Genomic DNA, 24,495 nt, shown 5'->3' on the forward strand with positions numbered 1-24,495 from the left:
GATAAAAAAGCGCGCAGTCAGGCAAATTTGGCGATCGATACATGTCTTTCTGACAGGCGGAAATTATATTTACCGCCTTCGCTTTCAAAATTGTATCCATTCTAGAGTACCTATACCTACCTAATACCTATATTATGTGTTATACAAATTGTCTCGACTACTCCCACTGACTAAAAATGTAGTGAAAGTCTATCTCCATTTCTATGGGACTTATATTAATCATGCGATCGAAGGTAAGAAATAGTCAATTTTCTAATTTCGATGTTCGTAAGTAGCCCTCTGTTAACCGTTAAACTCATATTTAATCATTGTTCATAATAAACTATCGGTCCCCTTACGCTATGTGACTTAATCACTAGACTAGAGGTTAATAACCGAACCATAGAGCATGTTTTATTCCTAAAGACATCCCGAGCTGAATGCCTGACCCGGTCTCGGAGATTAACGGACTTTATAAAGTGACGTCTGTGAATACAGATGGCGCATTTAAAACTGGAGTGTGCAGTGTAGGTTGCATTCTAAGGCAATTTCAAGAGAAATGTACGGTTAGCAGAACACGTAATCAATCATCTGTCCACAACTTTACTATGATCTAGCTTCTGCCCGCGACTTCGTCTGAGTGGAATGATGAGAATGATTGACAAAAACTATCCCGGGGAAAGCCCCGGGCCGCAAATGATCTCCAAACAAAATTTCATCTACCTAAATCGGTTCAGCGTGAAGAGGTAAAGGTAACTAATACTTGTGATTACCTAATAAATTATACTAACAAAAATGTCAACGAACAGTTTCCGTTTATAAAACCGTTGTAATATTTAATTAGCACACATTATAAATACCGTCGCCGCTTTCAAAAATCAAGTTAAATTTACCGGAAACGCCCGCAATCAAATTACCATTATAATATAATATGCAATGGAAATTCGCCGCCAGCCCTAGTGGCGGCCAATCACAGACGTGTGCAGCATTAATTGGCAGCCCTATTACCAGAGTACGTTTACAGAGTTAACAGAGTAGTCTATCTTCAAACAACGGTGCACAGTCGAGTTCACAAAAAAAAATTACAAGACAACAGTCCAAAAATATATTTATACGACCTTATTGTTAGAGTTTTAAGGGCGTATTTTTATATTCAAGTATCCAGACCGTACAATCAAGGAATTTGGTTTATAAGCCACTTCGTATTAACTTGTCACACAGTGACAATCAAAAGAAAGCCGGTAAGGATCTCGTAATATCGTCACTGTGATAAAGTTACGCAGTGACACACAAATCGACCTCTTTAACCTTACACTTTACAAGTAGGTACATGGTCTAAAATATATCGCTCTTCAAAAAGTAGTAAGTATAGTTTTCTACATGCTTCTTCATCTGCAAACTACGGTAACCGCTTACTGTACGGTGGGCCATAAGCTTGTTTGCCACTAACATGGTATTTTAAAAAATCCCTCCCTCCCTCACTTCCTCTTTCCTTCGACTTTCCCTTCTGTGATGGTCTTACTTAATGAATTCATCGTGTCGTAAAAGGCTCATGGTGTCCCAACATATTTCCTCTTCTTTCGATGGTTCTCAATAGGCATCGCTTTCCCTGAACTCTATTTAAGACCCTCATTGGTTACAAGCTACATTAGTAGGGATATAAAGTTATTGCTTATGATATTTATACGTCGAATGTGAATTCCATAATGTTTTGAGATAGGTTACCGTCCTGCCCCTACACTGTGCAATTACGCTGTAAATATGTATGTCCATTAGTGGACGCCATTTGCAATTCGCTGGTGACGTTGCCTGCAGCCTGCATTTGCGTGCTTTTCAATTTAAATAATGCCTTCCGGTACTTTTTTGAGTTACACATACGTTGTCCTATTTAAAACTTAGGTACGCTGCAATCCAAAAGTATTTGCAAAAAAAGAATGCACTAGAACCTTGCAACGAATTGCGCTACTGCGTTGTGTTCTGTCCCATAATATTTATTTACTTATTACCAGAGCTTTGCGGACTTAATGCCATTTGGCATTAAGTCCGCCATTTGTACATTGTTGTATATATTTTGTGCAATAAAGTTTAAATAAATAAATAAAAGTTACAAAGAGCAGAAGGCAGCTAGGATGAATATGTAATGGGCATAAATATAGATACAGCAATGCCTGCCTTTTTATATCTGCCTGCCTGGTTTAAACAGAGATAGCACACAGGTTCCGTTTAAATTTACCGTACGTTCTTCAACATCGTAAAGTGCACTTTATTAAGATAAACGTGTAGCTTGTAGACACCATCGCTATTTCACACGGCCGAGATAGGACACGCTCCCGTGAGCTTAAATAAAGCTTAGGATTTACGTACTGACTAGAGAGAGTTGTAAGTTAAAGCCTGAAAATGCGACAACATAGCGACTTAATTGAGTAAAGTGCATTGTGATAATTTCAAAAATGGCAAATATACCTATCTATAATACAAGAAGCACTTCAAGCTTTCCCACCCAATATTTAGTACTTAAACGACCAATTCATGACATCTGTTTGAAGTGGCATGATGTTTTAACTCGGAAACATTTGTTGACTTATCGTCATTGTTAATTATCTAGCCGCAAATATCTCCAACCAATCAAACGGTGTAAATATGTATATTTAAAACCAGTTGCAACTGGTTATGTATTAATAATTTCAGACTCTATTTTTCTTGCCGTCTTCACAACCTATTCGGTTTTACCTTAAACCAATACGTCAAGAAGGCATATCAAACGAATGCTAATGAAGCACGGCTCATTTACACCAATACGCCCTAAGCCGTTCTTATCAGCGCCAGCATTACTTAAACGCCACTCCAACTTCGGTCCTGTCGGGCTAAATCCGGGACGTCACTGTCCAACTTGTCGGACGACAGGACAGGACATGTTAATGCAGTTGGGTGATCGATCGGTCTAACGGTTGTGCAACTTTATCGCAATATAATACTGTACTCTAGCTGCCCACAAACTTAAACCTTGTAAGACTAATGCAATTTTAATTTACGTGAAAAAGAGAGTCAAAAATCAATGGAACTCCGGGTATTTCACAGGGAACAGGTAGGCTATAGAAAACACACTTTAAAAAAACATAAATGTATGTACCTAAATACATCTTTCAATAATACTTATAGCCAATATATCTAAATCCCATGTGTATTGTATTGATAAAATTGAGACAAATGTTAAATTGATGACGAATATAAACAGAAACACGACACTCAGCAAAGTAAAAATGGTAAATTTTTGACGGGGAATGGACATTTTTCCTTTTGAAAATATCCAAAATACGGGCATTTGAGCGCAGGCAGCTAGGTAATTTGAGCAAGATGAAATTCCGCCGATGAGGTACGGTACCTATTTCGAGATGAAATTTAAAACAGATTTGCCAACGCCGCGTTAAACCTAACACTGTAATTTCCACGTGACCGGTTCCATAAATTAGTCAACGGTATCAAGTAACAAGTAGAAACAGATTCAGTGCAGCGGATCGTGGCCAGTGGCCCGTGAATTGCACCGCTTTGTGATACCGTTACAGCGAGATGGATTACTGTGGTACAGAGTAGCGGACGAGTCCAACCCTCAGATATTCCCAGTATCTCACAGGCCAAATCGAACGTACACTGACATCGGAATGATATTTGAATCATGTTCAGTTATCGTGCGTCTCGCCTGTGCCAGCGCCAATAGGTACATAACAGAATGACATCAGCTAGATGTCATTTCAAGCAACAGGTAGAAATATTCAGTTCAGCGGATTATGGCCGGTAGCTCGTTAGGAACGTCGTTCCTCCCGTAACTCCCGCTTGCCATTTTTAAACATAATACTGAATAGATTATATTCATTAGCTCAGTTCAAATTGACTATATTGCGAGCTGCGCATCGCGACAACTCAACACCATTGATCACGATTGGTGGGAGATAGGTCAAGACACGTGAAAGGTGAGGAGGGATTCCTTTGACAGTAGGAAAGATGTAAAAAAACTTATACTTGGTAAATGAGCGTTGGACTGATGGCATGGGCTCAGTAGACGACCGGAATAACACCGCTATTTTGAACCTGTCAAGCAAATTCCGCCTCTAAAGCTACTCGATAAGGGCTAGAAGCGTTGCCGTGGAACTAATGAAAAGATCGCGCATTAAGGTCATTGTTAATTTCAGTGCAATAGAGATAACCTTTGGATAACTAGGAGAGTTGACGCTGTTTATTCTCAAATAGTTTTTATGTTCCAGAAAGCATACAGGAAATTAGTAACAAAGTACAAACTACTAACAATTGGAATACACTGCCACCCAATATACAAGCGGGGACGAGATGCATTTAGATTTTAGAGCCATGTCGAAATCTTCAAATGAACGCTCAAGATACGCACATCAGTATACAAGCGATAAAGCGAATATACCTAAATTTATTTTAATTTTTTCAGGCCATACGTTGTACTTTGTATCTATGAGAAGTAGTATATGATGCATTTTGAAGATTATATCTCAATCCACATCATCATAAAAACAATACGATACGAAACGTGATTATTTCAAAAAAACTTTCAGTGTTATGTATTTATAGGTTCAAGGTTCTTGTTTAATTACTAGTGATGATAATTGATAACGATAAATAAAAATTATGAATAATTGACAAGGACAATATCAAAGTCAATGTTCTTTGTCATAGAGACAAATGGGATTGGGTACCTATTGTTCTGTAATGTAAATCGCAATGAAGAGTACAAAACAAAGAGTACAAACAAACAAAAAACTGTAACCTCTATTTACACTTTCATGGTCTTAATAAATTACGTGATAATGATGATAATTGATAACACTTTAGCGTAATTAATTATAAAAATTATGAATAATTGACAAGGAGACAAATTGGAGTAGGTATTGTTCTGTAATGTAAATCGTAATGAAGAGCACGAAGCAGTTCGACGATCGACTCGATAATATGTAGGTACCTACCAAGTACCATGTAATTACAACGGTAATAGTAGGACTTTGTGTAATTTCCGAATATTATATTTCTTATCGATCGGATAATTAGGCCAAGAGGATTGAAACAATTCCTGTGGCATATGAGCTAGAACTTAACTATTTAACAGGTGATTTAAGTGGAAAAGACGGCGGAAGAAAGTCATTAGTAGAACATAAAAACTGGACAACTGTCTAGGTTTAAAACAAAGCTTCCGAGGCCATTTTATATCTGGCAATGCCAGATGGGAAGGTCTCATTTATTTCACGAACTGGTTGTAGTTCCAAGTAGAACAAATCACGAGAGTGGCGAAATAGGTAGTCAAATTTGTAAATTAGTGATAATTATCTAATAGCTAAATAAAATGCTTTTAGGGACAAAAATACCGCAGTAAATAAATTCGACTCTATCGAATTAACTGGTACTTTTACGCTAGCTAATGGATTAACACAAGTTCAAAAGTTGATTTTACAAAAGTTGCTTTGGCTTTAGTAAGTTGCTTTGGCTTACAGTTATTAGTAAGAATTAGCAAATCGTCTAACTTTAGTCTAGCTTGCAAGTCAGTTCTTCTAATGTGTTGCGATTCAGACTGTAAGAGGAAAAGAAGAAGACCCTAACAGTAAACTTTATATGCAGATTGTCCGCCATCAAGGGCGCTCTTGATTCCACCGTCTAAGCCGCCGCATTAATTCGATGTGGGGCTTCCCTCGCGGCCGGGAAGCCCTGCCGATTTGCGTGGATATCCTATTTCTGGACACCGTGCGTTTTACCTCGGGTCTGTACCGGTCGTGTTCCGCTGGTTGTTAAACTCATATATTTGTGACTATCTTGAAGATATCAGCAAAAAAGCAATTAACCTGTCCTAAAAACCAGGTGATTTAAACCGTCGTTACAGATCGCCGCAAGCAGCGTTTAGCCTTAATAACTAAATAGGTTTTGAATATTATGTGAAGCGTCGCAATTTGTCCTTGGTCGTTATCCGTCAACCTACTTGTTCCTAAATTTGTGGCGTAGACATAATAGTAAAAACATGTACGAGTACTTACAGTCTGGCAATCCAATTTTGTCAGTAACAGTAGAATAAGATCATTGTTACGAGTATCAAGCTGAAGAAATGCGCCTAATTGATTAAGCTTGTCTAAAAGGTAACCCTGAACTTATCCACATTGACACCAATAAAATATAGAAGCAAATAGTGGTGTACAATGTGTACATTCAGAAGTTTAAGTTGGTTTGCCGCAAGAAAGTATTCTTGGCCCATCACTCAACATTTCATACAACAAATTTTTCGTTTTATATTAACGATGTAAGTAAATGGTGCCTTTGCAAATGTTTACATTGTAGGTACCTGTGTGTTTCTTTGTACAAAATACTGAGATAAACTTTACTTAATTAAATTACAAACATGATAGAAATCCATAGCACCAGCACTGCTTTCCAATATGTAATCGATCGCTGCCGCTGAATCTACTTCAGATTACCCAATCGAGAGTATGTCATTCGAATTCCCGCCACGAGTCACTGTTTCCTTAATGAATGTTTCCGATAACGCCTGCGGCATATTGACGCGTTTGCACGTGGTGTGCTGTGCTTGTTTAAAACGTTATGTTTAGCAAAATGAGTTTTAAAGGCAGATTAGTCTAATAGATGGCGGTGTTCGTACTGAATCACGCTACTGATATTTTGTTAAGTGGCAAAGATGTCCACGACATTCACACGGACCCGGAAATACGTACCATGTAGTTGGTAATTAGTTAAGGGACAATATAGTATTCCCTGCATGTAGGGTTTGAGATCCGGATATCCGAAATATCCGGATATCCGTCAAATCTAAGATCCGGATCCAACGTCTCATAGGATCCGGATATTTCGGATCCGTTAAATATTGCATTGGTCGCGTTATTGGTACGCGATAACGTCATAAAATAAATACAAATATTGCTTAAACTAAACAGTAGTAACAGTAACAGTATTAAAACGAGCTACCTGCATGCCTCCTGACTGGAATAAGGGTAAATATTTGTATGTTTTAATGTAATTGTTATCAGGTTTTCGCTCAGTCGCCTTTGGGTCGTCTACCTGGAACATCATTAGTGCTTGTGCGTGTTGTTATCAGTGACTTTTTTGTGTTATCGTGTCGGTTCCCAGTCTTCTGTTAACATAAATAACATGTGCTTGATGTGCTGCTGAGTAAGTAACTAATATTGATATTTTTTTCTCGTTATTAAGAAGCTGCAGCCCAAATTTCTTAATTTCCCGAAACTTTTGTAGTAATTTTACATTATTTTGCAGTAATTAACTAGATTTATATATACCTATAATGGAAGATTGTTGTAATGGGGACTGAATAAATGAGTTAGATACTTTTTCTAAGCCATTTTTCTCAGTCGAACGACTGAAGGTATAGCTATTTTACCAAGGTAAAGGAAGTACGTTTTTTAATAGTATAAATTATATCACACCACACCGGTATAAAATAATAAAAGTACATAAATGTAACTTTTTCTCCATTTTCTATTTTGTGAGCTTATAATGGCAAATTTAAGAAAAAACGCCGAAGTTAAAGCGGTGTTTTTAGGCACCTTTAGAATTAATTCTTCTGAGCAGATATATAGAAATAAATTTGCTTTAATTACTTCATTTTTGGCGTTTTCGGTTACAAATCGACTACGGCCTCCTAAAAAAAATGCATAATATTATTAATAGGAATACCTAATTAAGACTACACTGAATATCTTATTATACATATTTATATCGTTTTGAGATAATAATAATAATTATTAATAATTGTAATTAACTAAAATATGAACATTTTATATTTTACTAGCTGTTCCTTGTATGTAAGTTGTAAATTTCGTCACCTTTCTTGATACAGATCCGTATTATCCAAATTATCCGGATATCCGGATCCGTTAAATTTTAATATCCGAAATATCCGGATCCGAAAAATTGACGGATCTTGCAAACCCTACCTGCATGGTAGTTGGTAGGTAGGTAGAGGTGTACCCCTAGATATTTTTTTTTCAAAGATATCGGTATAGAAAGGTACCTACCTATTTGTTTTATTATGCGAATGATAACAAAATTACATCATTTAGGTATGAAAATAGATACTTTAAATAGGTATAGATGCTTACATAATTTATGAAATGCTTCAGGCCATCGACCTCAAAGCGCTTATAAACAGATTGTTATAAGCCTACGGCTTTAAACTAAGATAGAAAGTAAATACAGTAGGCGACAATGTTTATTTTGACAAAACGTGTATTTTATCTTTTGTCGGTGTTCATAATTTGATGATATAATATGATAATAATGTGTTATGTTTTGTGTGATCTTTATCGCGAAACTTCGGTCTTGTAAAGCATTGGGGTCTGCAGTAGGGCTAAGATGGCCGGTTCTTTATCATTTGCCACCATGGCTGTCACGTTCTAACAAATATGCAAGTGCGAAAGTGACGCATGGCATGACAGGTGATAAAAATGCGACAATGATAGCTGGTCTGATCTTTATGGCACTTTTATCCCCACTTCTCTCGATATCCTCTTTCACGTGTAATTATTGGATGGCATCAATCAAATTGAATGGCATTATATTCAACTACAAATAGTCAAAAAAAATCCAAACGACATATTTAGTTATTATTGATAATTCGATATTCGGTTTGGTCGTTCATGCACCAATTACTTTGCTATGTCGATGCCAACTGTACAAACAAGTCAGTACGATAACCGTTATTGATCTCTATTATCCTATTCACCAAATTTTCACCTAGTTCTGCTATCCATTACAATAAGGGTTGTCAAACCATCACAATAATTGTGTTCTACGATAGGTTATTTTGCTATGTATGAAACAGAACCATGAACTTTATTAATTAAATGACCAGAACCAAATTCACAACGCTGGCTTCCTCTATAGTGCACAAAGAGCACTTTGTTCAATATTTGTCTGAAGTAGAATTCAGCCTCAGCCAAAATTAAAGCACATACAAAACAAAATATTATACCTACCCTTACTCTAAGCTTGTCTGAAAGAGTTCGCTCTTTGGCGATAGGACCACCTGTTGTTTAATTTAATCAATTGTTTTTCTATAGTTATATTTTCTTCATTAAGAGGAAACTGCAAAAATATATTTTTGCCTCATTTAGAAGTCAACTAAGTCAACTTAATTGTATTAGGATTGAATACAATTGGAACGCATAAAGTTGAGTGAATTAGGCAGCACAGACACAGCATGTTATTTCTAACGGGGTCAATGGAAACAATAGACCGGCATACGTCATTAATGAGTCACACACATACGATAATCCCACCATCAGTTGGCGCTATCTTTCCGAAACAATAACGTGATTTACGTACAGAACGGTAATCGGGCAAGGCAACGTTTTGTGGGTATTGAATTTGTGCTTGGTATCGATTCGGCTCAGTTTCAGTTGCAAATGTTTCAATGTAAAAATAGGACCTCGCCGCAGTAATGTCGCAACAGTATTGCGGCTGCAGTTGACATCCGAACGTCACTCTTATGGCTAATTGGCTGTTGACAATAAGCATTAGGCCCTAAAGGCACAGTTCTTTTAAAAAACAAATTTTAAAGTGATCTGTGAGGCGATGGATGCTAGGTGCTCAACTGTTCCTATGTAATTTTTCTATACTAGTGTAATGTGCTATTAGTGTTGTTATAAGTATTATTGCTGTTAGTCTAAGTTTCTTGACGCATTGGTTTAGCTGTAAAGTCATGTAAACATGTTTATCAATAAAAATAAACATTTAAATAAAAATATACTTTCATTGACATCCAATCCAAATCATCCGAATGTCACCGTTATCGTTATAAGACCTTAGCCAATGTCTGCAAGTGCTTAAATGTAGGCACAGACATCCTTATGTTTCTATGCACTTTCAAGGTAATCCAACAGCAATAAACCATATTGTTTACACTACCTTGATCGTAATCCGCGCAAACAAGATTATCGAGAACAAAAGCGGGACTAAGCTGCATTAAGATAAGTTGAGTTACAGGAGATGAAAGCATGTGTCGTGTCAATGTAATGACGCTAATGGGTTTGCATTCGGGTTGTGAAGTGTTCTTTGTACGGGGAAACTGGATTTTATAATCTGAATGTGATGGAGGAAGGTTTACCTAATCAATAGCGGGTCGGGATTAAAACAAATGAATATTATGGGATTTATGGGACAATCTTACAAAAAAAGCTCAATAAGGCTTATGTTACAGCTAGCCGACGCTGACGAGCTATGTTGTGTTGTAAATTTATTGTTGTCGACGTTGAGGATATCGCTGATGATGATGATTCTTCATAGCTCATCATGTTCCAAATCTCAAACACAACTAATCCAAAGCACAAATGCAATAAGGACAATCATTCATAGGCCATAAGATAAGTATGTCTGCGCGCCAATCTTCGTCCATACCTACACTCATCGTAATAAACCTCGATTGCTCACTCGCTTCATCTACGCAAATAGCTGGAACGATAAGAACAGAGCAATAAAATAAGCAATCACACTCGTACCTCGTTATGTCGCGCGTGAGCCATAAGATAATAACTGTGCGAAAATCGAATGCGAGATTTCCCCGGACAAGTATCAGGATTTTTGGTCCTTTTTCAGGATTGCGGGAGTACTTGGCAAGTGTCAGGGTGTTTAGAAACATCAGTTAACCAACAGAAGCTAGCGCAGATTGGAGTTGGGCAGAGGAAAGGGGGGCAGGACTTTAACTGCAAAAGTTTTATCTGTGTATGTAGGACAATAAAACGCCTTTGTGGACCATAAACTTGCAAGGATAGTATATTTTTATGTGTTCGCGTCTTTTGCCTAAAACACTTGTTTTGTGCACATCCAATTCATTGGATCAAACTAATTTTAGAACTTCTTGGTAAATATACCTCTGAAACGGAATTGATCAGCGAAAAACCATTAACACTGAATAAAACCTCCTGAAATAGTCACAATAGGAATGGACAGCATTTCAACGATAGCTTGAATAGGTACCTAACATAAGTACAGGCACACTAGCACTAATCGGTTAAGTGAAACTAACTCATTAAATGAAGCTAAGTAATTATGCTTATCGATTAATCACTCTAGTAATTTCTCTAATTGGCCATAATTTGTTTTTAACGATAGATCGGCAGATGCGCAAAAATAAATGAAGACTTTAGTAAGTACCTTGGTAGGTTCGTCATCTACCTAAGTTTTTTTAGCCAAACTATTTAGGTATATACAATAAGACTTTTGTATTCAAATTTGTCTAATCACCTACGATTTTTATAGGTACCACTACCATATATTTCAAATAGCTGTAAAAAAAGAAGAATTCTTATATGGGGCATGGGATTTTCCAATTCCTATTCCTATTTAAAATGCTACGTGTCACTACGAGATTCCCCTTCAGTGTTTCAATGTTCAAATTGTTTTATTTTTCCTGAAAGCAGGAAATAAAAGCTAGATGAATAAAAACAACTTTGATTTTACTTCAAATCAAGGATACACCTCATTTTCCAGAAACTCAGTTTTGTTCGACGGTCAGACCATGATATAGATAGCCGAGCATAAATTATGAAGTACTATTGACTGCCCTACTGGCTTACATACTGATGTGTCAGTGTCATTGCGTTGACTTGCGAAAGAAACGCGGTTTCGTACTACGTCCGCACCAATCAAGGGCTTGAATGACATTTGTTTGACCAGCAAAGAATCCCAAGTATGTATTAGGAAATTAACTTTTCAAAGGTGTCTTTGGTTTCCAATAACAGTTTGGGTTTGGATTTAGTTAATCAGAAAAATTTCAAGGTGATATCTCTGAACGCCATCCCATTTAAGTAATTCAGACTTGTTCGGTTTTTTTTTACATTTCTGTACATTCTGTAAATTATTTATGAATTTTATGATACAGATCGGCGATGTGGGATTGTGAGTCGTGTCGTACCCTGAGCGCATATGTGTGGGATAGATACCGGAATAGCCGGCCAGAATTTTTAATTCACACCATAGCTATACTGCTACTGCCTGCCAGTGCAGCATGTTCAGTTGTACTATGGACGCAGCAGATCGCACTATGTAAATTTGTATCATGTGTTGTAACTGGTCCCATCTGTCATCACCCACGTCGACAAACTTGAACGAGCGTGAAACAGCGATTATCCTTCATTGTTCCATTCCGTCCGTTTTATTGTTCTCTTGTCAACGCTCGTGTATTTACTATTTACTTAGCTAGAATGAGGACAATGCCAAAGAACGCCAACTATTATTCCGTGGATACTACATGATTGTTCAGAAGCGTACCGGTGTTATAATACGTTAAGTTATTTGTCACACTGAAATTGCATATTTGACCGTTCGTCGTATATCAAAGTAGACGCCGATTGCAACTCCAACATGCTGAACATAATTCAGCTATTTGTCATCATCGTCCAAGTCAAGTTATTCAAGATAATTCATAAGTAGGCGAGAGATTTCATCGCTAATTTTGCAAACAAACCACCTTAGGTCTTCTGCACAGACAAATAACTTTCCATCGTTCCATTTTAGATTTGATTTGTACAATGTTTGAACTCTGATGCAATGCAACCCTATATACCCTAGAACAATCATTGTTACTTAGGTTGTCTCATCTCCGCCTACTGAGGCGATTGAAAGGCAGCCTATAAGGCTGGTATCTTCATTTGCTAGGCTCTTCTTAAGAGCCAACAGGAGTGGTCATTTCTCCATACAAACGTACTCGACTGTTTCCTCCGTGGGTTTTGAAGCTAGAGCAATGATTTTTTCAACACAGATTAATATTGACAATATCTGTGTCGGACTGTTTTGATTTTTTTGATATTTTTGTTTTTTAAGGCGCTAGAGCCCTTCAAAAAAAATGATATTGCCGCAATGAGAGTCGTGCTATTCAAAACTGATATCAATTAGCCAAAAAAGCAAAACGGTCCGACACAGATGATTTCATAATCATTTAGATTTCCAAATTTGGTTATGATTGGTTAAGTTTTGGAGGAGGAAACAGTCGAGTACAAAACCTCGATTTTTGAGATTTTTACGCAGGATTTTTCGCCTTGTCCTTATCGCACTAGTTTTAGGAGCCGCTTCCGTTAGTGAGACGGGTATATTTACCTAAAATATGTAAATCTCAGCTCCTGTTTCGTCTTAATTTCATTAGTATCTGCGTAGCATTTGTAATCCTTTATACCTCTATCACATAAAGCTTACTTTCTTCCTAGCCATTAGTTTATTTACTTCTTTCCCAAACCCCATTTCACATAAATCTTTATAAATTTGCAATGGAAAATACTTGGCTAACATAGTTTGAGAAGCCTACTCGTTATAGTATTAACTTACCAGAATGAGGGCATTGGCAGCGTTACAAACTGAGTTGGTAATGTATTATATTGTGTAAATTCAACCCACACTAGGATATTTATAAAGAATTCCGTTGGATACATCGACGAAATATATGTATAAATATACTTATGTCCAACATTTTGTGTGGCACTACAATATTTGTCGCACCTAATTACGAAGACCTTTTTATACATGTGTGATACATGTTATATTGAGACATGGCGTTAAACCGCAGACGTATCTTCTGAGAATGATCGCAGATATGTTAATTCAAATGTGTGACATCAGAAAGTCAATCACAAAACGATTTATCTGTGTTATTATTATTATTTGTATGTCTTTTCCATATCTCGGGACCATGGGGTCCCGGACCTTTGGGAGGCGTACGTGGGGCCGAAGTTAACAGCGCAGAGGCCCTTTAAGACACTTTAATCTAAAAGCAAGGGATACACGTGGCGGATACCATCCCCGAACGCACAATGTGATACATCCGGAGATGGTCCCCGCCAGGTGCAAAGACTATTGCAGTGCAGCACTTTTGTGCTGCGATGGGAACTAAGGTCATGGGCTATTGATATGCAAGTTGGATGGACTGGATAATGGGCTATGGGAGAGACTAGCGGACGCCTGCCGTGACAATGGTGGCTCGCCAACTCATTGAGTGGGCCCCGCAATGGCCGCACGCACAGTGCGACAACAGGGCAACACTTCGGAGCGGCTGTAAGGTTGTCGAGAGGTGAGTCTGCGGTATATAGCCAGATCCCGGTGATCCGTTCAGCAGGCCGCCGGCGTTATGACATTTTACACTTCCAACCTGGAGCATAGGTCCCGCTCTTGCGACTCCACTCTGGCCGGCCAATCAAGGCAAGCACAGAGGCGAGGGCCAGATTACAGGGCCCTCTGGAATAGGGGTCCGCGGTGTCGCCACTCACCGTCAGCTCGCCACAAGCTGCCCCATTATTATTATTATTGGGGTGTTGTGGGCCTTTGAGTGCCACGTCGACCAAGCAGTGATCTATATATTGTGACAGCCCTTGAAATTCACTACTAATGCCCGTAGAATCCAGGAAATTCCAGATTCTTTGGGGCGTAATGCTCTGTACCTTATCTGTGTTAAGGTTACATTCGGATTAAGACTAAACCAGCGTTACTGCTGCTGTTTTGCTGTCGCTTGCATTGCTGCGAAAAGCGAATATCTTAATTTCGTTATCTTTGTCTCGATGTCTGATACATTCGGATATTACCTACAAATTAATCTCATTCATCAGGTACATTTTTTTCATTAGTGCCACCAATTATGTCATTGATATCAAATAAATATTAATTAAGATATAAAAATCGCACGCGTCTTGTGTAAATACTATTATTTTCTATAACATTTGATTAAGTCTTAGTTACTTAGTTAGTTAGTAAGTTCCGTGTCTTTAAACTTTCCGTTCGAAAACTAACAAGTAAGTAAGTAAATATTCTTTATTGCACCAATAATTATACGTTTTACATACATGTAAAACTACAAAGAAATTTTAACAGAAAAATAGAACCAGGTAACAACAGGCGGTCTTATCGCTAAAAAGCGATCTCTACACAACAACAAAAATGACTCCGTTGAATTTCGTGTCCATCCAGAGACTAGTGTAACTTGAGTTATGGTAATTAGTACCTGCACGCTAAGAGGTTTCTCACGTTGCCGTCGTAATTATTACCGAAACAAAAGTCTAAAGCAAAACATTGGTGCAATACGTAAATAACACTGATGGCGTAATTTTAGTTTAAGGCGCTGAGTTGCACTGATTTGGAGAGGGCAGCAGGAACTTTAACATGTAAGGACATTTGTCTTATGATTCTTTATTAATTTTACGCCACTTATTTCATTCATTTAGCCGTATGTTAATACTCATTGTAGTCTTTGTACTTGAAAATAATACCATTTTCCATAAACTTTCCGACCCGACAGACTTGACATTGCATTTACAAAGGAACTGATGCAAAGTTAAATAAGAAAACTAAATCCAATTCGAGCGTATGCGAACAATAATGGTGGACCGAGTAGGGTGACAATATGTTACATATTTCGAAAAAAAGATGCATAAATACTCTATATTGTTTATCAAAAAATCGTTTCAGTTTTGCGGCAACAGCGCGCGGCAGCGGAATATAGATTACGCTTTTGCCATACCACAATATGGTTATAGTCTATCGTGATTTCACTGGAGAACAGGACATTCGAATGTTATTTTCTGCAAATTCTTAAATTCTGGTTTACCTACTCGTTCAAAAGTTCGAAAACTCGGACGCGAACTGCCGGGGCGACAAGAACTTGGTTCCAAAGTATCAGGTGAAGGTTACGAGACACTGCGAGAAGACTCAGGGTTAATAATTATGGCAATGTTTCTAAAAAATATGTTTTTTTTTTCACGAAACACTACGCCAGACACACAAGAAAGAACAATGGGATTACGCCTATAGGCGTCTAGTGTCCACCAAGGTGTTGTCATAAAACTAAATTACATACCAGAGCCAAACCACAATGTGGTTTGTGAACAGACGATTGAAAAATAATTGAGTGCGTCTAAGCTAACTTTGTACCGGCTCAAACAGAACAAAGTGAGGGACTGTCATTATAAAGGTATACTTACAAGGTGTAACAAAAATAGTGGGCATATAAGCAAAATCTATCATTTTCTGATTAGGAAATACGAGTAGTAGAAGAAATAAAATGTTTTTCAGCTTAGTCAGAATCTTCAAAAGCAACTAGGTTAAACCAGTACCTTAAATAATTAATAACAGCTCGTAAAACTATAACCCAAACACAACTACCATCCTACATATACGTACATGGCAAGTCCCTTCATGCCTCTAGAGAGTTCCCCTTTCACCATAGGTTTCTATTTTACCTCGAATACCGGTTTGTATCATGCCTCCACAGTAGTATCGGACGAGACATTACAACACATTTAACCTCTTATGTATTATAAGGATCCTGATCAAATTTCTAGTCATCTTTTAATTATTTTTTTTTCAAGAACGAAAGTAACGATCGTGATAGTATAAATTTGAACCTTAATGGTTGCAATTTATGTAATAGCTCATTCGGAGAACGGTCAGCATGCACATTTTTTTAAATCATAAAAAAACGTGTTATCTCCAAATGAGTTGTTTCAGACATTTGAATCATATAAATAGGATGGGAAAATTGCTTTTTAAACTTGTTCCCGATAACTTATAATAGTTATAATACAGCAGTAGCAGTAGTAATCAAACATAAAAGAAACAATAAGTACCTTTTGTTTAATATACTTATTAGGGGTTAAAGCCCAAAAAATCACAACGAAAAATTCCAACTATAGTTAGTGATCGCGGTATATTATTGTGAACTAACAATATTACTGAATTATAAAAGAAGATAAAATAAAAGATAAAAGAACACGACATATAATTTGAAGTTTTACCTAATTATTAGGTTAAAGGAACTTATTTCTTCAAGAACGTAAAAAAAAACAAGTTATATAATGTAGGTACTGCAATTAAAGTAAGGTGAACTCGCGACATAAAACAATTAGTCCTTTGTAGGTTTCGGAAACACTCAAGGTGAAGAAAGTTAACAAAGAAATTGTTCGCAACTTCTTAACAAACACGAAACAACTCAAAATTCGCTCTGAAAGGAGTGAAAGGCATTGGCATTTCAAACCTTAGAGGTATATATTAACGTGAGTTGACGAAGTTTTGATTTTGCGTTCTCATGCCAAAACTCGAAAAACGTCACCCTTCTTCGTTACGTTAGGTAGAAAATGAACTTTGCTAGAGTCTGTGCGGAAAGAGAAGAGTCGTGAAATGCATGGGGCCCAATACATTCCACGACTCTTCTCTTTCCGAACACACCATAAAAACCCTGATGGGAAAATATGACACAGATCGATCTAGACAGACCGAAGGCTTGTACTATGGGTGTGTACTAGGCGACGATATACATACTTATATAATTCACCTATAGTGGAGTCAATATAAAGTTAAAGTTACATTAATTGCACAGTCAAATGTTTCTACACGGGTGAATTATATATCATATTGAATACCCGGCTGCGAATTAACAACTTGATATCTGTTCCCGTTTTTGAGAAATAACATTTTTTTTATTTTATATTTTATACTACCTAAACAGTAATTTCACACTAGAGATTTTTTGAAGAATGGGCTATGAAGCTTACACGACTACACGGTCAGAATTTCTCCCGACAATAATATTAATTATAGATTTAATGAAAAAAACAATAACTTTGTAAGTTTTTCATGACCGAGAATATCCCACACTGAGAGAAAAGTTTACTATTGTGGTTAATAGTATTTGTTTCGATCATGTTTAATTTATCTGCCTGAGGAACTGCTATATTCGCAGAATAGCAGCATGATATTGGAAACAAACAGCAAATAATGTTCTACACAATTAATGGACACTTCTAGTTTTTTGACAGTAACTGTACAAGTTATTGAAGAATAACATACTTATTTTTCTCGCAATTATTAAATCAATTTCCAGCATAAAAAGTCAATGAAGTATGCTGTATTTCCAGGCTTCCACAGAGGCCAAGTCAAACTTTGTTTAAGATGTCAAAAAGATATCATTTTGTTATCATTCGCCCAACCGTCTCGCTCGCACCAATACATATTTCATCTAGTACGAGTGAAATGCACGCGCGAATGATATAAAATGACATCTTTTATAACAAAGTTCGAATTAGCATCAAGGTATATTAGGAAAATATACCTTATGACTTATGGCATTGCGTTAAGGTTTAATAATTCAATGCATAAAGTGTCTGTGTTTATGTGAAAAATGATAGTGTCAATTTTTATATCTATTCACAAAACGTTTAGAATACAGGATGCACAGTCAGATATAAATAGACCCTTGAAGTCTTACAACTATCTATGATACTGGATCTCAAGCTTATTTGGTTAGTAAGTACCGTCCACCAAGTTATACTTCGAATAGCCACCCGGACAAATTCCAAAGCTAATTTCGAATTTTAAAATTTGACAATTCACGAGAAGAGTAACGTAACGTCAAAGGATATGTTTGTCCCTTTTCAACGATCCTGTCATCCGATGCTTGAGTAGAGTGAAACTAAAAGAAGCAAATGTCAGCAATTCGTAACGCTTAGTTTTTGTTAGCGTTAGCGCATCGCGACATGAGAACTAGTATGAGCCTGGCCCTCGATTACGTATAATTGCAAGGAAACTTGGGATCAAGTTATCTTAGTCAATTTAGAGCAGTTGGAATTCAACTCATTGTGAAATTTTTGAACGTTTTCAAATAATTTGTTGGATTAAGTAGTAAAAGTGTTACAGTGTGTTATATATTTGTGATCTACTCACAAGGCCCTTTCATTTGGTACCCCACATGGTATGTTTAAAAGAAAAATGGTAAAAACTTTGCGTCATAGCAACTACCCTCACCACTTTCGCGCTTGTCATCTCATATATTTGTGTTCAGGATATTATACTGAATGCACTGATACCAAATATACTCATATCCGAGACGACATGAGCGTAAATTTTTCTAGAAGACTTTTCGAGAAAAGGCCAGGCTACAATATCTTTACAGGTTGATTGATACTGAGTGTATTAACACCATGTTCACCCATATCCAAGACGATATGAACGAAAAGTAACCTAAAGCCACCCTACCAACATTTTCGTAACAATGAGAGATTATTTCTTGGAAATAATGTTGTAATATAAACTCCTTGTAGAGCACCTACCTGCGAAGAGATCGTGCTGTCAAAGTTGTTAATGATTTAATATAATATTGTTAATTAACTAAAGTTTTATTAATGCATCATTTCATTTTATACACCGCGGGATTTAATAACCCGAAAGATTTAAATCACGTATTTTTGACGACAGTACGAGTAAATAATGTTATATCAACATGGGTCCAATTATATATTTTAATTAAACTACTATTTCAGTACAAATTAAATCATATTAATTTACCGCTTCATTGTGAACAAACCTTTATTCAGAGAGTGAGCGAGTTTAATTAATCTCAAGTAGAGAAACAGAGAGCGAGCATCACATTTCATGAATCACTCCGATATCATACGATGCACGGCGAATGCAGTGACATGTGTTCCATGACAAGAAGTGTCAAGTTATGTCTAGGATCATGTTTACGTTGAAATTATTTCAATTGATTGGCACCTCAAAATACCACAAATTGTATCAAAACTTTATTAATTACTACAACAGTAGGTATAGTGCAGTTATTATTGTTGAAACTTTGCGATAAAATCTTTTCCTTTGAGTGAGGTAACCAAAGCCATTAACCATGATTATATCCGAAAGAAATCATGCCTCTTATTGTTTTAACTCATACTACAGCTGGAAAGGGATGATTACTTGAATGACCTTTTGTTAAAATATCGATCATGCTTATCAGTACGTATTTTAAATTCTCGATGTGTTGATTTATACTGAGTAAAGTAAAATAAACAACTATGTTAAACAATTACGCTTTTTTATTAATTTAATGAATTAGGTTTTCGAAGTGTGTACCACCGTTTTCAGCACAAAGATTTAATTTTAAACGGATTTCATTATTTAGGTTTACAAAAGTGTTCTTTATTTCTTCGGAAGCCGTTCGAATTTTTATTAATAATTCTTCTCCAGAGTTCACTGGTGTTGAGTATTCCTTCCTTATCTTTCAGAGTTCCCCATAGAAAAAAACCAATGGCGTTAAGTCGGGTGACCGGGCGGGCCAGGTTAGGACGTTGCTTCCACGGCCAATCCACCTCTCAGGGTATTGTTCGTCTAGCCAATTTACGAACTTCTAGGCTGAAGTGGGTCCGTCGTGCCGGAAGCACATAGTTCTTCGGGTTTCCAAATCCGTACACAAAGTGAATATCCGCTAAATGAATTTTATTTATTACAGTCAATCAAATTTAAAGATGTTATCTTGCGCATATCTTGTGTGACATATGAAATATGTCATTTTATTGACATCAATTTCGTCATTTTCGTCAAACTATCAGCCAGTTATCGTAAAGGTAAATAGTTTGTACTCTCGTGATTGAGAACAGAACAAAATTTCGGTAGTGAAACCTTTTTGTAGGATATCAAACTTAATTAAGTGAAACTGGCTAATAACCATGTAGTTAGTGCGTCTGCGTGTAAAATTAGTTGGTGGCTACGTCACGCATAAGGGTGTGTTAGAATTGAGATTTTTTTACTTGTGATTTGTTTTAAATAATTAATATCTCTTAAATTAAGGGTTTTTGGACTATGTGTTATATAACTTTATATACTCTAATTAGGCTCTAAAATCGTTGGTTTAAATCTTTCGGGTTATTAAATCCCGCGGTGTATATAACCCTATTATCCTTTGAATGACCTTTTTCACGTTTTCTACAGCAATGCAGTCGCCTGCAGCAATTTTGAAGCGCGACATTGCTACCGACTGCATTACTGTGGTAAATGTCAAAATCGAAGTTCCTGTCTGGATTTTGGCGTCCATTAAAAATAAATAATCAAAGGAGGTCATCGATCAAATGGGCCGGAGGACAGGCCATCGTTAACTGGTAGAGAATGCCTTATGGCATTAAGTCCGCCTCTTGTACTATAAGGTTTTTCTTTTGTGCAATAAAGATTAACCACTTTATTCATAAACTTTACGGGCCTGATTTAGTTCAATTATGTTTATCCCTTACTTACAAATACATAAGTTAAAGTGACAGATAAGGACAAACGATTATTACTATTATTAGCTAATTGAGGTTTGTAGCGCGTTTATGAATAACGGGGGTTAAAGAAATAAAATAAATACAGATCATGACAGTAATTATATACGCATTTTATTACGGAAAAAGATTTAATATTGGGTGTAAATGAAACGGGAATTGGAAATATAAAATAAAATGATATTATATTATTCATTTCCGTAAGTCAAACCATCATCTTTATTAGCATTGACATAACGCTCAACTTCGCACAAACCGTATGGTTTTTCACTAAGGAGTGATATATTCTCTTTACGCTAAACTTTATGGTGGGTAGACAAGTCTGTATACTTGTTTGGAACTAACTGCCACAGTCTGTCATAGCCATGTCATAGCCTCATAGCTGACATATGTGACGTATAGGAGATACCGCAATGCATGCATGCATTGCGCGTTTTATAGGAGCTTGGCCTGAGGTGTGTTAAGTAAGCGCGCAACGCATACCGATGAAACTGGGTAAGATAGTCATGGGAGAATTAACGGTCGACCGGATCGCGAACTCTCGGCTGTTGAAGCGGAACAATCGTCTGCCGCGAACATTGAAGTGAGACGGAGATATGGAAGTCGATAAAACGTTCTCTACAGTGAATCAGTACCCGCCATTTAGGGTAATTTAAATAGCTTGGATGATTTAATAATGGTTTTATTCCATACAATATTACATATACGTGGGAGATTTTTTGTTGTTACACTAACATGAGAAAGAGATTTGAGAAAGTGAAAAACAAACCCACTGTCCATTTTCTCGAAGCAACGAAAACATTTTCAAAACAAAAATGGTTAATAGTAATTAAATGGATTAATTTACGTGAGAGATTTTTTTGTAGGATATAGTAAATATACAGAGCTTAATTAACATGTAATTGTTATGTACACATAGTTGTTATTTTTATATAAAAAAATATTTTTAATAAAGAAAATTATTGGGAGCTGGTTTTGGTGTCAAGCTGGGAGAAAATATAAATACATAATGAGTATATGTTTGAGAACTGCATATTAAAAAATCTCGATTGTCGGATTCATGTTTTGATATATTTTTTCTATTTTAATAATAGTTTGGATTTATTAAAACCATGTGACATATTTTGCGGAGATTTTTTTTTAAATATAGTATTTGCAACATAGGTTATCACATCTCAAAAAATCTCTAGTGTGAGAATTCATGTAGAGCTCTCATACATTATGAACTGTGCTGACCCGCCTACTAATACTGGGATTCGAACCCCAAGCTTTCTGCTTCGAAGGAACCAAACCAACTATTAGGCTTAGAGGCCGTTAATATATTTAACTTCTGCCTATGAGTACCTACGACTCCTACGAGTACCTACGTATATCCTGTTTTGCCAGTTTTTTAGGGTTCCGTAGCCAAATGGCAAAAAACGGAACCCTTATAGATTCGTCATGTCTGTCTGTCTGTCCGTCCGTATGTCACAGCCACTTTTCTCCGAAACTATAAGAACTATACTGTTGAAACTTGGTAAGTAGATGTATTCTGTGAACCGCATTAAGATTTTCACACAAAAATAGAAAAAAAACAATAAATTTTTGGGGTTCCCCATACTTCGAACTGAAACTCAAAAATTTTTTTTTCATCCAACCCATACGTGTGTGGTATCTATGGATAGGTCTTCAAAAATGATATTGAGGTTTCTAATATCATTTTTTTCTAAACTGAATAGTTTGCGCGAGAGACACTTCCAAAGTGGTAAAATGTGTGTCCCCCCCCCTGTAACTTCTAAAATAAGAGAATGATAAAACTAAAAAAAATATATGATGTACATTGCCATGTAAACTTCCACCGAAAATTGGTTTGAACGAGATCTAGTAAGTAGTTTTTTTTATACGTCATAAATCGCCTAAATACGGAACCCTTCATGGGCGAGTCCGACTCGCACTTGGCCGCTTTTTTACTTGATAAATTGACATGATTAGAACGTAAGCTAATACAAAAGGCCTATAAACCATTACGGATCACATAAACTCAAGTGTGCGTGCCGTTTTTCCAATATGGCGGCGGAAAACAAGGGCATTGAATTTTCTGAGGCCTGCTCCTTAATCTGCATGGGTGGTGGCCCGGTACCAATGAGTACCTATTCGGATTTTTTTATAATAATATCATCTGTTACTTTACTTCATCACTGGCTTTTCGTTAAAGGAAATACACTGCGAGATCGAGTTATTTTTACACATACGTGTGAACTATATCACATTTGATAATTTTGTATGTAGTAGTTCACTCCGGGCCTCAGTAGGGTGCAACCGGGCAAGCGTTACGATGACGCTTCTGAGTGGAATAACGTTATAAAAGTTTTGATAGCGAGGAACCTGCATTTCTTTTCAAATCCTTTCAGGGCGCAGGACACATGTGCTGCGTTATACGTCTACGAACAAATTTTACTACATAGCAAGAAAGCTATGCTACGAGATACAGCGTAGCATTCGTAGCACTTTTACGCTACGACTAATTGATTTACTGCTAAGCTACGCTCGTAGCGCTACGCCAGCCACAGCAAAGCAAAAGTTCCCAGTGCAAAGCAAAAATGATTCGTAAAGGCGTAACTACAGTAACGACACTGTCGTTATTTAGCGCTGAATGGGTTATACTGTCTTACTGTGTCCTTATGCAGAAATTCAAAAACCGAGGCTAGAACGTCCGTTAAGTACCTATTAGGTACCTACATTTGGCCTGTAAGCGTACGCGCCTATATACACGCGCTTCCAAAAACGAGCTTATCCGAACGTATATAACGCTAGTCTGTAACAGGGATGTTGCGGATGCCGATTTTTTGACATCCGCGGATGCGGATTTTTAAAGGCTTACATCCGCGGATGCGGATGCGGATGTCAAGATAGGTACATAAAAAACGTCAAATATTACATTTTAGTAATTTTTATTTCAAAAAACCGGCCAAGTGCGAGTCGGACTCGCGTTCCAAGGGTTCCGTACATTAAGTCCCACTCACGCTTGACTGCTAATTTCTAATAGGTTTTTTGGCTAATGACTAAATTACCTAGCAGTGTAGCACTTACGCCGATGCTAAGACGTTCTTGTACCAAACTGTTCCACATCCGCATCCGCACTGATTTTATGCGGATGCGGATGCGGATGTTGAAAACAACATCCCTGGTCTGTAACCGCCGCTCAGACAGTTGAGTTCGAATAGACCTCTTGATATCTGGCAACTAAACCGGCTGTTGAAACATTTGAAGAGTCAGTATCGGCCTCGACAGAATGCTGAATATTTGGCAAAATTGCTGCATACTGCATATTCTGTAACAATAGGGGTGTTGACTAATAGTTACTAAGTTCTTTCACACCTGGAAAAGCATTAGAAACTTATTGAAAAATCATAAACCACTGAATGAATGAAATTCCAAAGTTCCCGGT

At 37.0% G+C, this 24,495-nt stretch overlaps 1 protein-coding gene and 1 long non-coding RNA gene across 3 annotated transcripts in view; one reads left to right on the forward strand and one right to left on the reverse strand.

The window, feature by feature from the left end:
* LOC134649570 (protein GDAP2 homolog) overlaps positions 1–24,495 on the forward strand; it is a 121,487-nt gene that overhangs the window by 29,184 nt on the left and 67,808 nt on the right. The gene's annotated exons all lie outside the window — the stretch shown is intronic.
* LOC134649676 (uncharacterized) overlaps positions 22,536–24,495 on the reverse strand; it is a 164,011-nt gene continuing 162,051 nt past the window's right edge. Inside the window, exons 2-3 of the long non-coding RNA XR_010096978.1 lie at positions 22,801–22,963; positions 22,536–22,734 (exon numbers count right to left, since the gene is read on the reverse strand). This is a non-coding gene — a long non-coding RNA (uncharacterized LOC134649676). The remainder of the gene's footprint in view (positions 22,735–22,800; positions 22,964–24,495) is intronic.

Source organism: Cydia amplana, chromosome 7, assembly GCF_948474715.1.
Source record: "Cydia amplana chromosome 7, ilCydAmpl1.1, whole genome shotgun sequence".
NCBI lineage: Eukaryota > Metazoa > Arthropoda > Insecta > Lepidoptera > Tortricidae > Cydia > Cydia amplana.